This window comes from Canis aureus, chromosome X (genome assembly GCF_053574225.1).
Source record: "Canis aureus isolate CA01 chromosome X, VMU_Caureus_v.1.0, whole genome shotgun sequence".
In the NCBI taxonomy this organism is placed as follows: Eukaryota; Metazoa; Chordata; class Mammalia; order Carnivora; family Canidae; genus Canis; species Canis aureus.
Window position 1 is genome coordinate 14,218,956 of NC_135649.1, and position 7,105 is coordinate 14,226,060.

Consider the following 7,105-nt stretch of genomic DNA (forward strand, 5'->3'; position numbering starts at 1 on the left):
TTGAACACCCTATTCTGTTTGCATATATTTGAATTTATACAAATGGGTGTGTATTACATATATCATTGTATTTCTTACATTTTAAAATTTAGTGCCTTCATATTAAGATTCATTTTTTTATTGCTATGCAGTCACCTAGTCTAATGCTTCTAACTGATGCATGGTGTGCATATACCAGTTTTTTCCCCCTAATCTCCCAGTTATTGACATCTGGGTTGCTCAAAACACCTTGCTTCCAGATACTGCCACAATGGACACTGTCTTATGAGTACCCTCTGGAATAATGTGATAATTTACTTGGGATGTATATTCAGGGGCAGAATGTTTGGATCTTAGGATATTCATATTCCTAATCTGTCTAAATGCTGCCAGATTTTTTTTTCAGATTGGCTGCACCAATCTACAGTCCCACTGGTAGTGCATGTAGATTTCTATACTGCGCATTCATGCCAATTCTTAGCATTATCATCCTTTATAATTTTTGATAGTTTAAAAGAGAAAGTGCTATCTTACTGTTTTAATTGATGTTTGCCTTATTACTATGAATTAGAACATATCTTTTTATGCTTTTCAGACTTTTGGGTTTCTTCTTTGGTAAATTGCCTGCTTATAATCATTGCCAGAGATGCAGTAGCATTGAACTGCAGGGTTCTTTCTCTGTGTTGTCTCCTGTGGATCTTTCATTGGTGAGTCGGGCCTGCAGTCTGACCTGATATCTGCCCCCAGCCCACTGCTGGGGCTACAGTAGGACTGGTGTGTGTGGTTATTTTTCCCTCTCCCTGGAGCCAAAATCACTTTAGAGTGAGGCTGGCCCCTGCTGGGGCTGCTTGCACACTGCCGGACCTGGGCACCATTTTTGGATGGGCTCTGGTGAAAAGCATATTGGAGGGGGCAGATCTATAGGAGAGTAGAGGGATAGGGTGTGCTGTTGGCAGGTTAGGTAGAGAGTCTTCATACTGTGCTGGTTCCTGCACGTGTCCATGTGTCTAGGCTTGGGGGACAGGGAGGGAAATGGTACCTGCTGGCTCCTTTGTTCCTGAACAAGTCTCCTAAAGATCCTTGCCCCTCCAGCACATTCTCTGAGATGAGTAAATAAGTCTCCCTCTGACATACCCTGTGTGTTTCTCAAATTGCTGCTGCTATGCTGTATCTCAGTGGAGCTGTTTGTTGTGCTCTCTTTAAGAGTGGGGACTCAGTATCCTCTTGCCTTCCTGTTTTTCAAAGTTCCAGGTGTTAAGTTCTGCTGATTGTAAGAATTTGTGAAATTATGTCCCTCTGGTTTTCAAAGCCAGATATTATGGGGCTTTGTCTTCCTTGTGTGGGTTCCCTACACCTGGGGTACCTGGTGTGAGGATCTGTTTCTCTACCCTTTCTGTACCTGCCATGTCCCTCCCTCCCATGGACAGTCCTGTGGGTCCTTTTAGCTTCCAACTGCATCTCTGCCCTTCCTACCCTCTTCAATGTTGCCTCTTCTATACATTTAGTTATGGAGACTCTCTTCTGCCATTCTTTGGGTTGTTTTCTGGGTTATTTATTCTGATGTGGGTGTTATCTAGTGTATTTTTGGGACAAGGTGAGCTTAGGATCCTCCTATTCAGCCATATTCTCTGGAAGTAGAGTACCCCAAAGTTTTCAAAGTGTGTTTTTCTTAAGCTAGGCTATAGGTTTTTATTTTCCCTTTTTCCTTGTTTATAATTTAATTTTTTGTAACGAGCATGGATTTTTCTTAGGAATAAAACTTCGAAAGCTTATGTACTCAGATATAGTGGTGCTTAAGAAGTAAAAAGGTCCATAAAACCTCAGCTTTTCCCCTATTGCCTCTGCTCTGGAGCAAGTGTGAGGGAAGACAAACTTTGCATCATTGATATGACAAAATGAGCCAGCTTCTTTTCTAGAGTGCATTGGAAGAATTGGGGGATAATGGGCACAGCGTAGTGTTCTTGTTTGAGGACAAGGACAAAACCCTTAGAACAGCTTATCCACAATCAGATGTAAGCACCCGAAATACCTAAAGCTGAATGGAAACAAATTTTAAAATGCCTCTTATTTTTCTGATTAAATTCTCTACATCTTCGTTAATTTGCTTTAGTAGTGATCTATTATTTGGTATTTGTAAGTTGTTTCATTTTATATGTTTGGTGTCCCTGAGCAGCTTGTGAGTTTTTCAAGGGCATGGGATCTTGGCTTTTATTCCTGTTATTGCTCTCCTAGAACCCAGTAATGGTGCTTTGCGTCCAGCGGGACACAGCCAATAGAAAATGAAATGGTTATATTGGCAGAAATCAGGAAACACTTTAATCAACTAACCATGCTATCTATTTGTAGCCAGAAAGATTTTCTGTATTTTATTCTAAAACCAAAATTTTAATTTTTGGCAGGTAGTCCTCATCATCTAACTGTCTTATAATTAACAAATGAACTGCTGTTTTGGCATACATTCTAGAGTAAGTCTATCTTATATTAGGTATACTTATTTTTGTGCAACAAATTACCACAAACTTAATGGCTTAAAACAGCACACATTTATTATTTTAAAGTTTTTGTGGGTCAGTAGTCTAGGTGTACCTTAGCTGGGTCCTCTTCTTAGGGTTTTACAAGGTGATAGTCAAGGTCCCAACCAGGCTATGTAGTCATTTGGAGACTTAACTGGGGGAAGAATCTGCTTCTGGGTTCACTTAGCTGATTGACAGAATTCATTTCTTTGAGGTTTTGAAGACAGATGGCCCCCTGGCTTCATATTGACTGCCAGCTGCCCTCAAGTCCTAGAGGCCACCCACAGTTCCTAGAGGCTGCCCACAGTTTCTTGCTATGTGGGTTTTCCCAGGATGGCCATTTACTTCATCAAGCCAGCAAGGAGTCTCTAAAGCCAGGCTGCTAACAAAATGAAGTCTGTACAATGTAACCTAATCACAGGAGTAACATCCCATCACTTTGGTCATTTGTATCACTTAGACACAAGTCAAGGTTCCACCCACACTCTGGGTGAAGGTGTTATACAAGAAGGTGGATACTAGGAGGAGGGCATCATGGGGATCCTTAGGATTTATTGATCAGCCACACTTTGTGATTCATCTTAAAGTATATATCAGGAATTTATGCTGTTCTAGGTTAGAGATTTTATGATTATTTTATATATATATTTTTAAATAACTGACATGAGTATTTGATTTACTATAGCTAGACTCACTGCTAAAGCACATGATTCTGTGCCTAATTGGTAGTCTAAAAGAGCTCCATTTCAGTGACTTGTCAGGGAACATTTCCTAGGACTTGCTAATGCTAAAAACCAAATCTGTTGTAGGAACCATATTTACGGAGAATTACCTAAATATTATGTCATTTTTGGCCATTCCTCTAGAAATTCTACAATCTTTCTCTAAGCCAGACCTTCATAGATCTGCTTACCTGAGTCCAATCACTCTGCCTCCCTGTAGAAGTGCTTTGGCAGGGTTGTGCTTTGGCCTGAAATCATCAGCCTATAGCGAGTGATACTATAGGAAAAAGCACTGTGAAATGTGTTGCTGTAGAGGGTGTAATGTAATGTCTGGTCTCAACACCAGGACTACTTGTACTTCTCTTGTTTGGCTTATTTCCCGAAGGCACTGTAAATCATGTAACTCCTTTTCCTCCTTCACGCTGACCAATTTTGTGGCTTGCTGTTAGCAAGTTTTCCAGACTTTCAGTAGACATTTTGTGTACTAACTTTACTCCTGGCCTTGTTTTTACCTTTCTACCTTTAAAAAAAAACCTTGCCCTGATTTCCTGACCTTTTATTTATAATTTTTATTTTATCATGAAATACAGTATATCATATTGTACATATAGTAAGCTACCTTAAGTCCTTAACAAGGAGGGATATAAACAACTTGTTTGAATGCTATAGAAGTCTCAAAGTGAACATTGCAGCTGTGACCATAGAAGCCAAAGCATTTTTCTTAAATGGAAGGGTAGATGTTGTGCTGAACTATTTGAACCCACAAAAGCTACCGAAATGTTCGGTAGTGAGTCAGAAAGATCATTCTTTTGTGGCAGTCACTTGCCTTGGCTAATGGGAGTACTAATGCAAATGGCTAGGTGCTGAAGAGTTAGGAGGCATTAGGTTGGGGTGGTAGTGGGGACTGATCTTTTTATTTTTAATTTTTTTTATTGGAGTTCAATTTGCCAACATTTAGCATAACACTCAATGCTCATCCCGCCAAGTGCCCCCCTCAGTGCCCATCACCCAGTCACCCCAACCCCCGCCCACCTCCCCTTCCACTACCGCTTGTTCATTTCCCAGAGTTAGGTGAGAAAATGAGTGAAAATATCAATGAGGGTGACAAAACATGAGAGACACCTAACTCGGGGACTGATCTTAAACAAGAACTGGTACAATGCAAGGAGGAGTGGTAAAAATAGAGAGATGGAGGAACCCTAAGAGGATGGTTTATTCCTTAAGAATCTTATTTGCCCTCAAATTCAGGCTTCTTTGAAGGGATGATTCTTGAGTTGCTAGTCCCCCTCTTGTAATCATCCTTGTCAATCCAAGGCTGTTTGCAAGCTATCGTAGAACAGGTTTGAGAAGTCGTGCACACAGGGCCAGTATATGGGCAGACTTTTCTATGTAGCCAGATGAATTGAAGAAGGGTACTATCCTGCAGGTTGCTATCAGCCTATGCCACACAGGGAGAGGATAGAAACATTTGGCCAGGAGGGAAGCCAAGGCTTACAGTTTGGATGGATGAGATTATCTGTCCAGCTGAGGGTGATTTGAAGTTAGAAAGGTCAGGGGCGAGCGGATGAAAGAAGTCAGAGAGAGGAAAAAGGTATGGAGTAAGCAAGGGTGAGTAGCTGAGGAAATGAGTTTGTGCACATTGGGAATGTGTCAGATTGTGGCAGAGGCAGCTTGTTAAACTGCTATTAAGAGCTGTACCCTATTTTCCTCCTAGGAAAAGGCCAATTAAAATTTTTCTGGGAATTGATAGTTGTGACATGTTACCATTAAGATGGAGTTTGCCATTAAATGTCTAACTCTACTTGCCTGACATCTATATTGTCTCTTTTTGGACAAAATGGAGCCTCTAAAAATGGTTTGTTTAAATGTCACAATACACTTTCTTCCAGTAACCGAGACCCCAGAGAAGAATTTTGAAGCAGCTGCTGTTGTCAAGTGAATAAAATTGAGAAATAATACCACATTCAAATAAAATTAGCACTTTTTCAGGACTAATATTGGAAAAAGCTAAGCTAAAAACCTCTGATTTCTTTCTGAGATGGCTTGATTTTTCTTTTTTTTCTCTACTATATTGCTTTTTACAAATCTTGATTTAATTTTTAAATTTAAGGATAAGGTAATATAAATACTTCTTTTGCCCATGCCTTATTAAATTATAAAGCAAGAAGGAAGCCTAATGTTGAACACCTGTTAGGTGTCAGGATCTTTATATACGCTAACCCCTTAAATCCTAGCAACAGCCCCATGAAGTAGGAATGATATGTTTGTGACAGGTGAGAGAAATTGACAGTTTGTAATTAGGTTCTATTGCTTGTCCAGTGCACACAAATGTTATTGGGGGAGCCACAATTCAAATCTAGAATTTTCTCATTTCAGAATCCTTGTGATAAGCTACTCTGTTGACACCTACCTCTTAGAGTTGTCAGGATTAAATAAAATAACGAGTGTAAGGTATTTAGCAGAGCAATATACATGAATTACATAAATAACTCTATAAAAGGCAACTGCTGTTGGTACCACTACCACTATTTCTGCCTCCCAGGTAGTTGGGATTGGCTAAAATACAGGCTGTGTGAATAACTCACTACAGAGTCTGAATCATTAAGATATATTTAATGTATCAGCAATGCTGGGGCTCCTGGGTGGCTCGGTGGTTGAGTGTCTGCCTTTGGCTTGGTTAGTGATCCTGGGGTTCCGGGATCGAGTCCCACATTGGGCTCCCCACGGGGAGCCTGCTTCTCCCTCTGCCTATGTCTCTGCCTCTCTCTCTGTGTCTCTCGTGAATAAATAAATAAAATCTTTTAAAAAATGTATCAGCAATGCGCTAAATATGAGCTTTATACCAGAGCCTTTTTCACATTCTTATTCTCTTTCCATCCTGACAACATTGTAGAGTTGGTAGTTTTGCTCTCTCTACTTTACAGAAGGGAGACTGAGCCTGAGAGAGATGAGTTAATTTGCTTAAAGTTAAACCTAGGTGCTGAAGGGGAGGTGGGTGGGAGGGTAGGGTAACTGGATGACAGGCATTAAGGAGGGCATGTGATGTGACGAACTGTAGGTGTTATACTAAGTGTTGGCAAATTGAACTTAAATTTAAAAAAAAGTTAAACCTAGGAAACGGCAGAATCAGAACTTGGGTCCAGGTTTGTCTGATTCCCAAATCTATGCTTTCTGTGCTCCACCTTCATGCCTCTCTGTGATTGTTAAGACAAAATTACTGAGGTTATTTCTGAACCTCACCCACATGTTGTACTGTAGAAATAATACCCTCCACTCACTAGGCCATAATTTATGTGGATCCATTCAAAGATCCCACTAAAGACAGTTTGGTTGTGATCACAAATTTGCAAGGACCATAATAACTTCTATGGAAACGGATTTGTTCAGTTTTTCTATAATGTGACATAATCAGTTGGAAGAAATCTGCGCGTGTTAAAAGCTCTGATTAAAGTCTTTGTCAGCCACCAGTTCTGATCTCTGTGGCTTCAAAATGGGATCAGAGGATGGCTCAGAATTCAATGCAGACCCAGTTCTCAGAGCATGCTTATGGCTCAAAGGAATACATCAAAGGGTGGTCCTGAGAAATTCCCACAATACACTTTCCTGGGCAAGATAGCTCAGAGGCTTGAATAGTGAGGGCTGTGAAAGGGGAACAGTTCTAATTAATTCATAAAGAAGAGCTTTTGAATATAAACAGTTTACTTTTCTTCACCAAAGCCTATGGAATGAGAATGATGATTAAATATACAAAGAATACTAAAGTTAACAAATTACTCTGTATTTTTGAGGTTGAAAAAGCAATTACTGAAAATGGTATTGGAACAACTGAGTTATTAGGAAGAGATGTGTTAGACTTCTCCAGATTTGCTTAGCCATCCACAAAACAAGTAA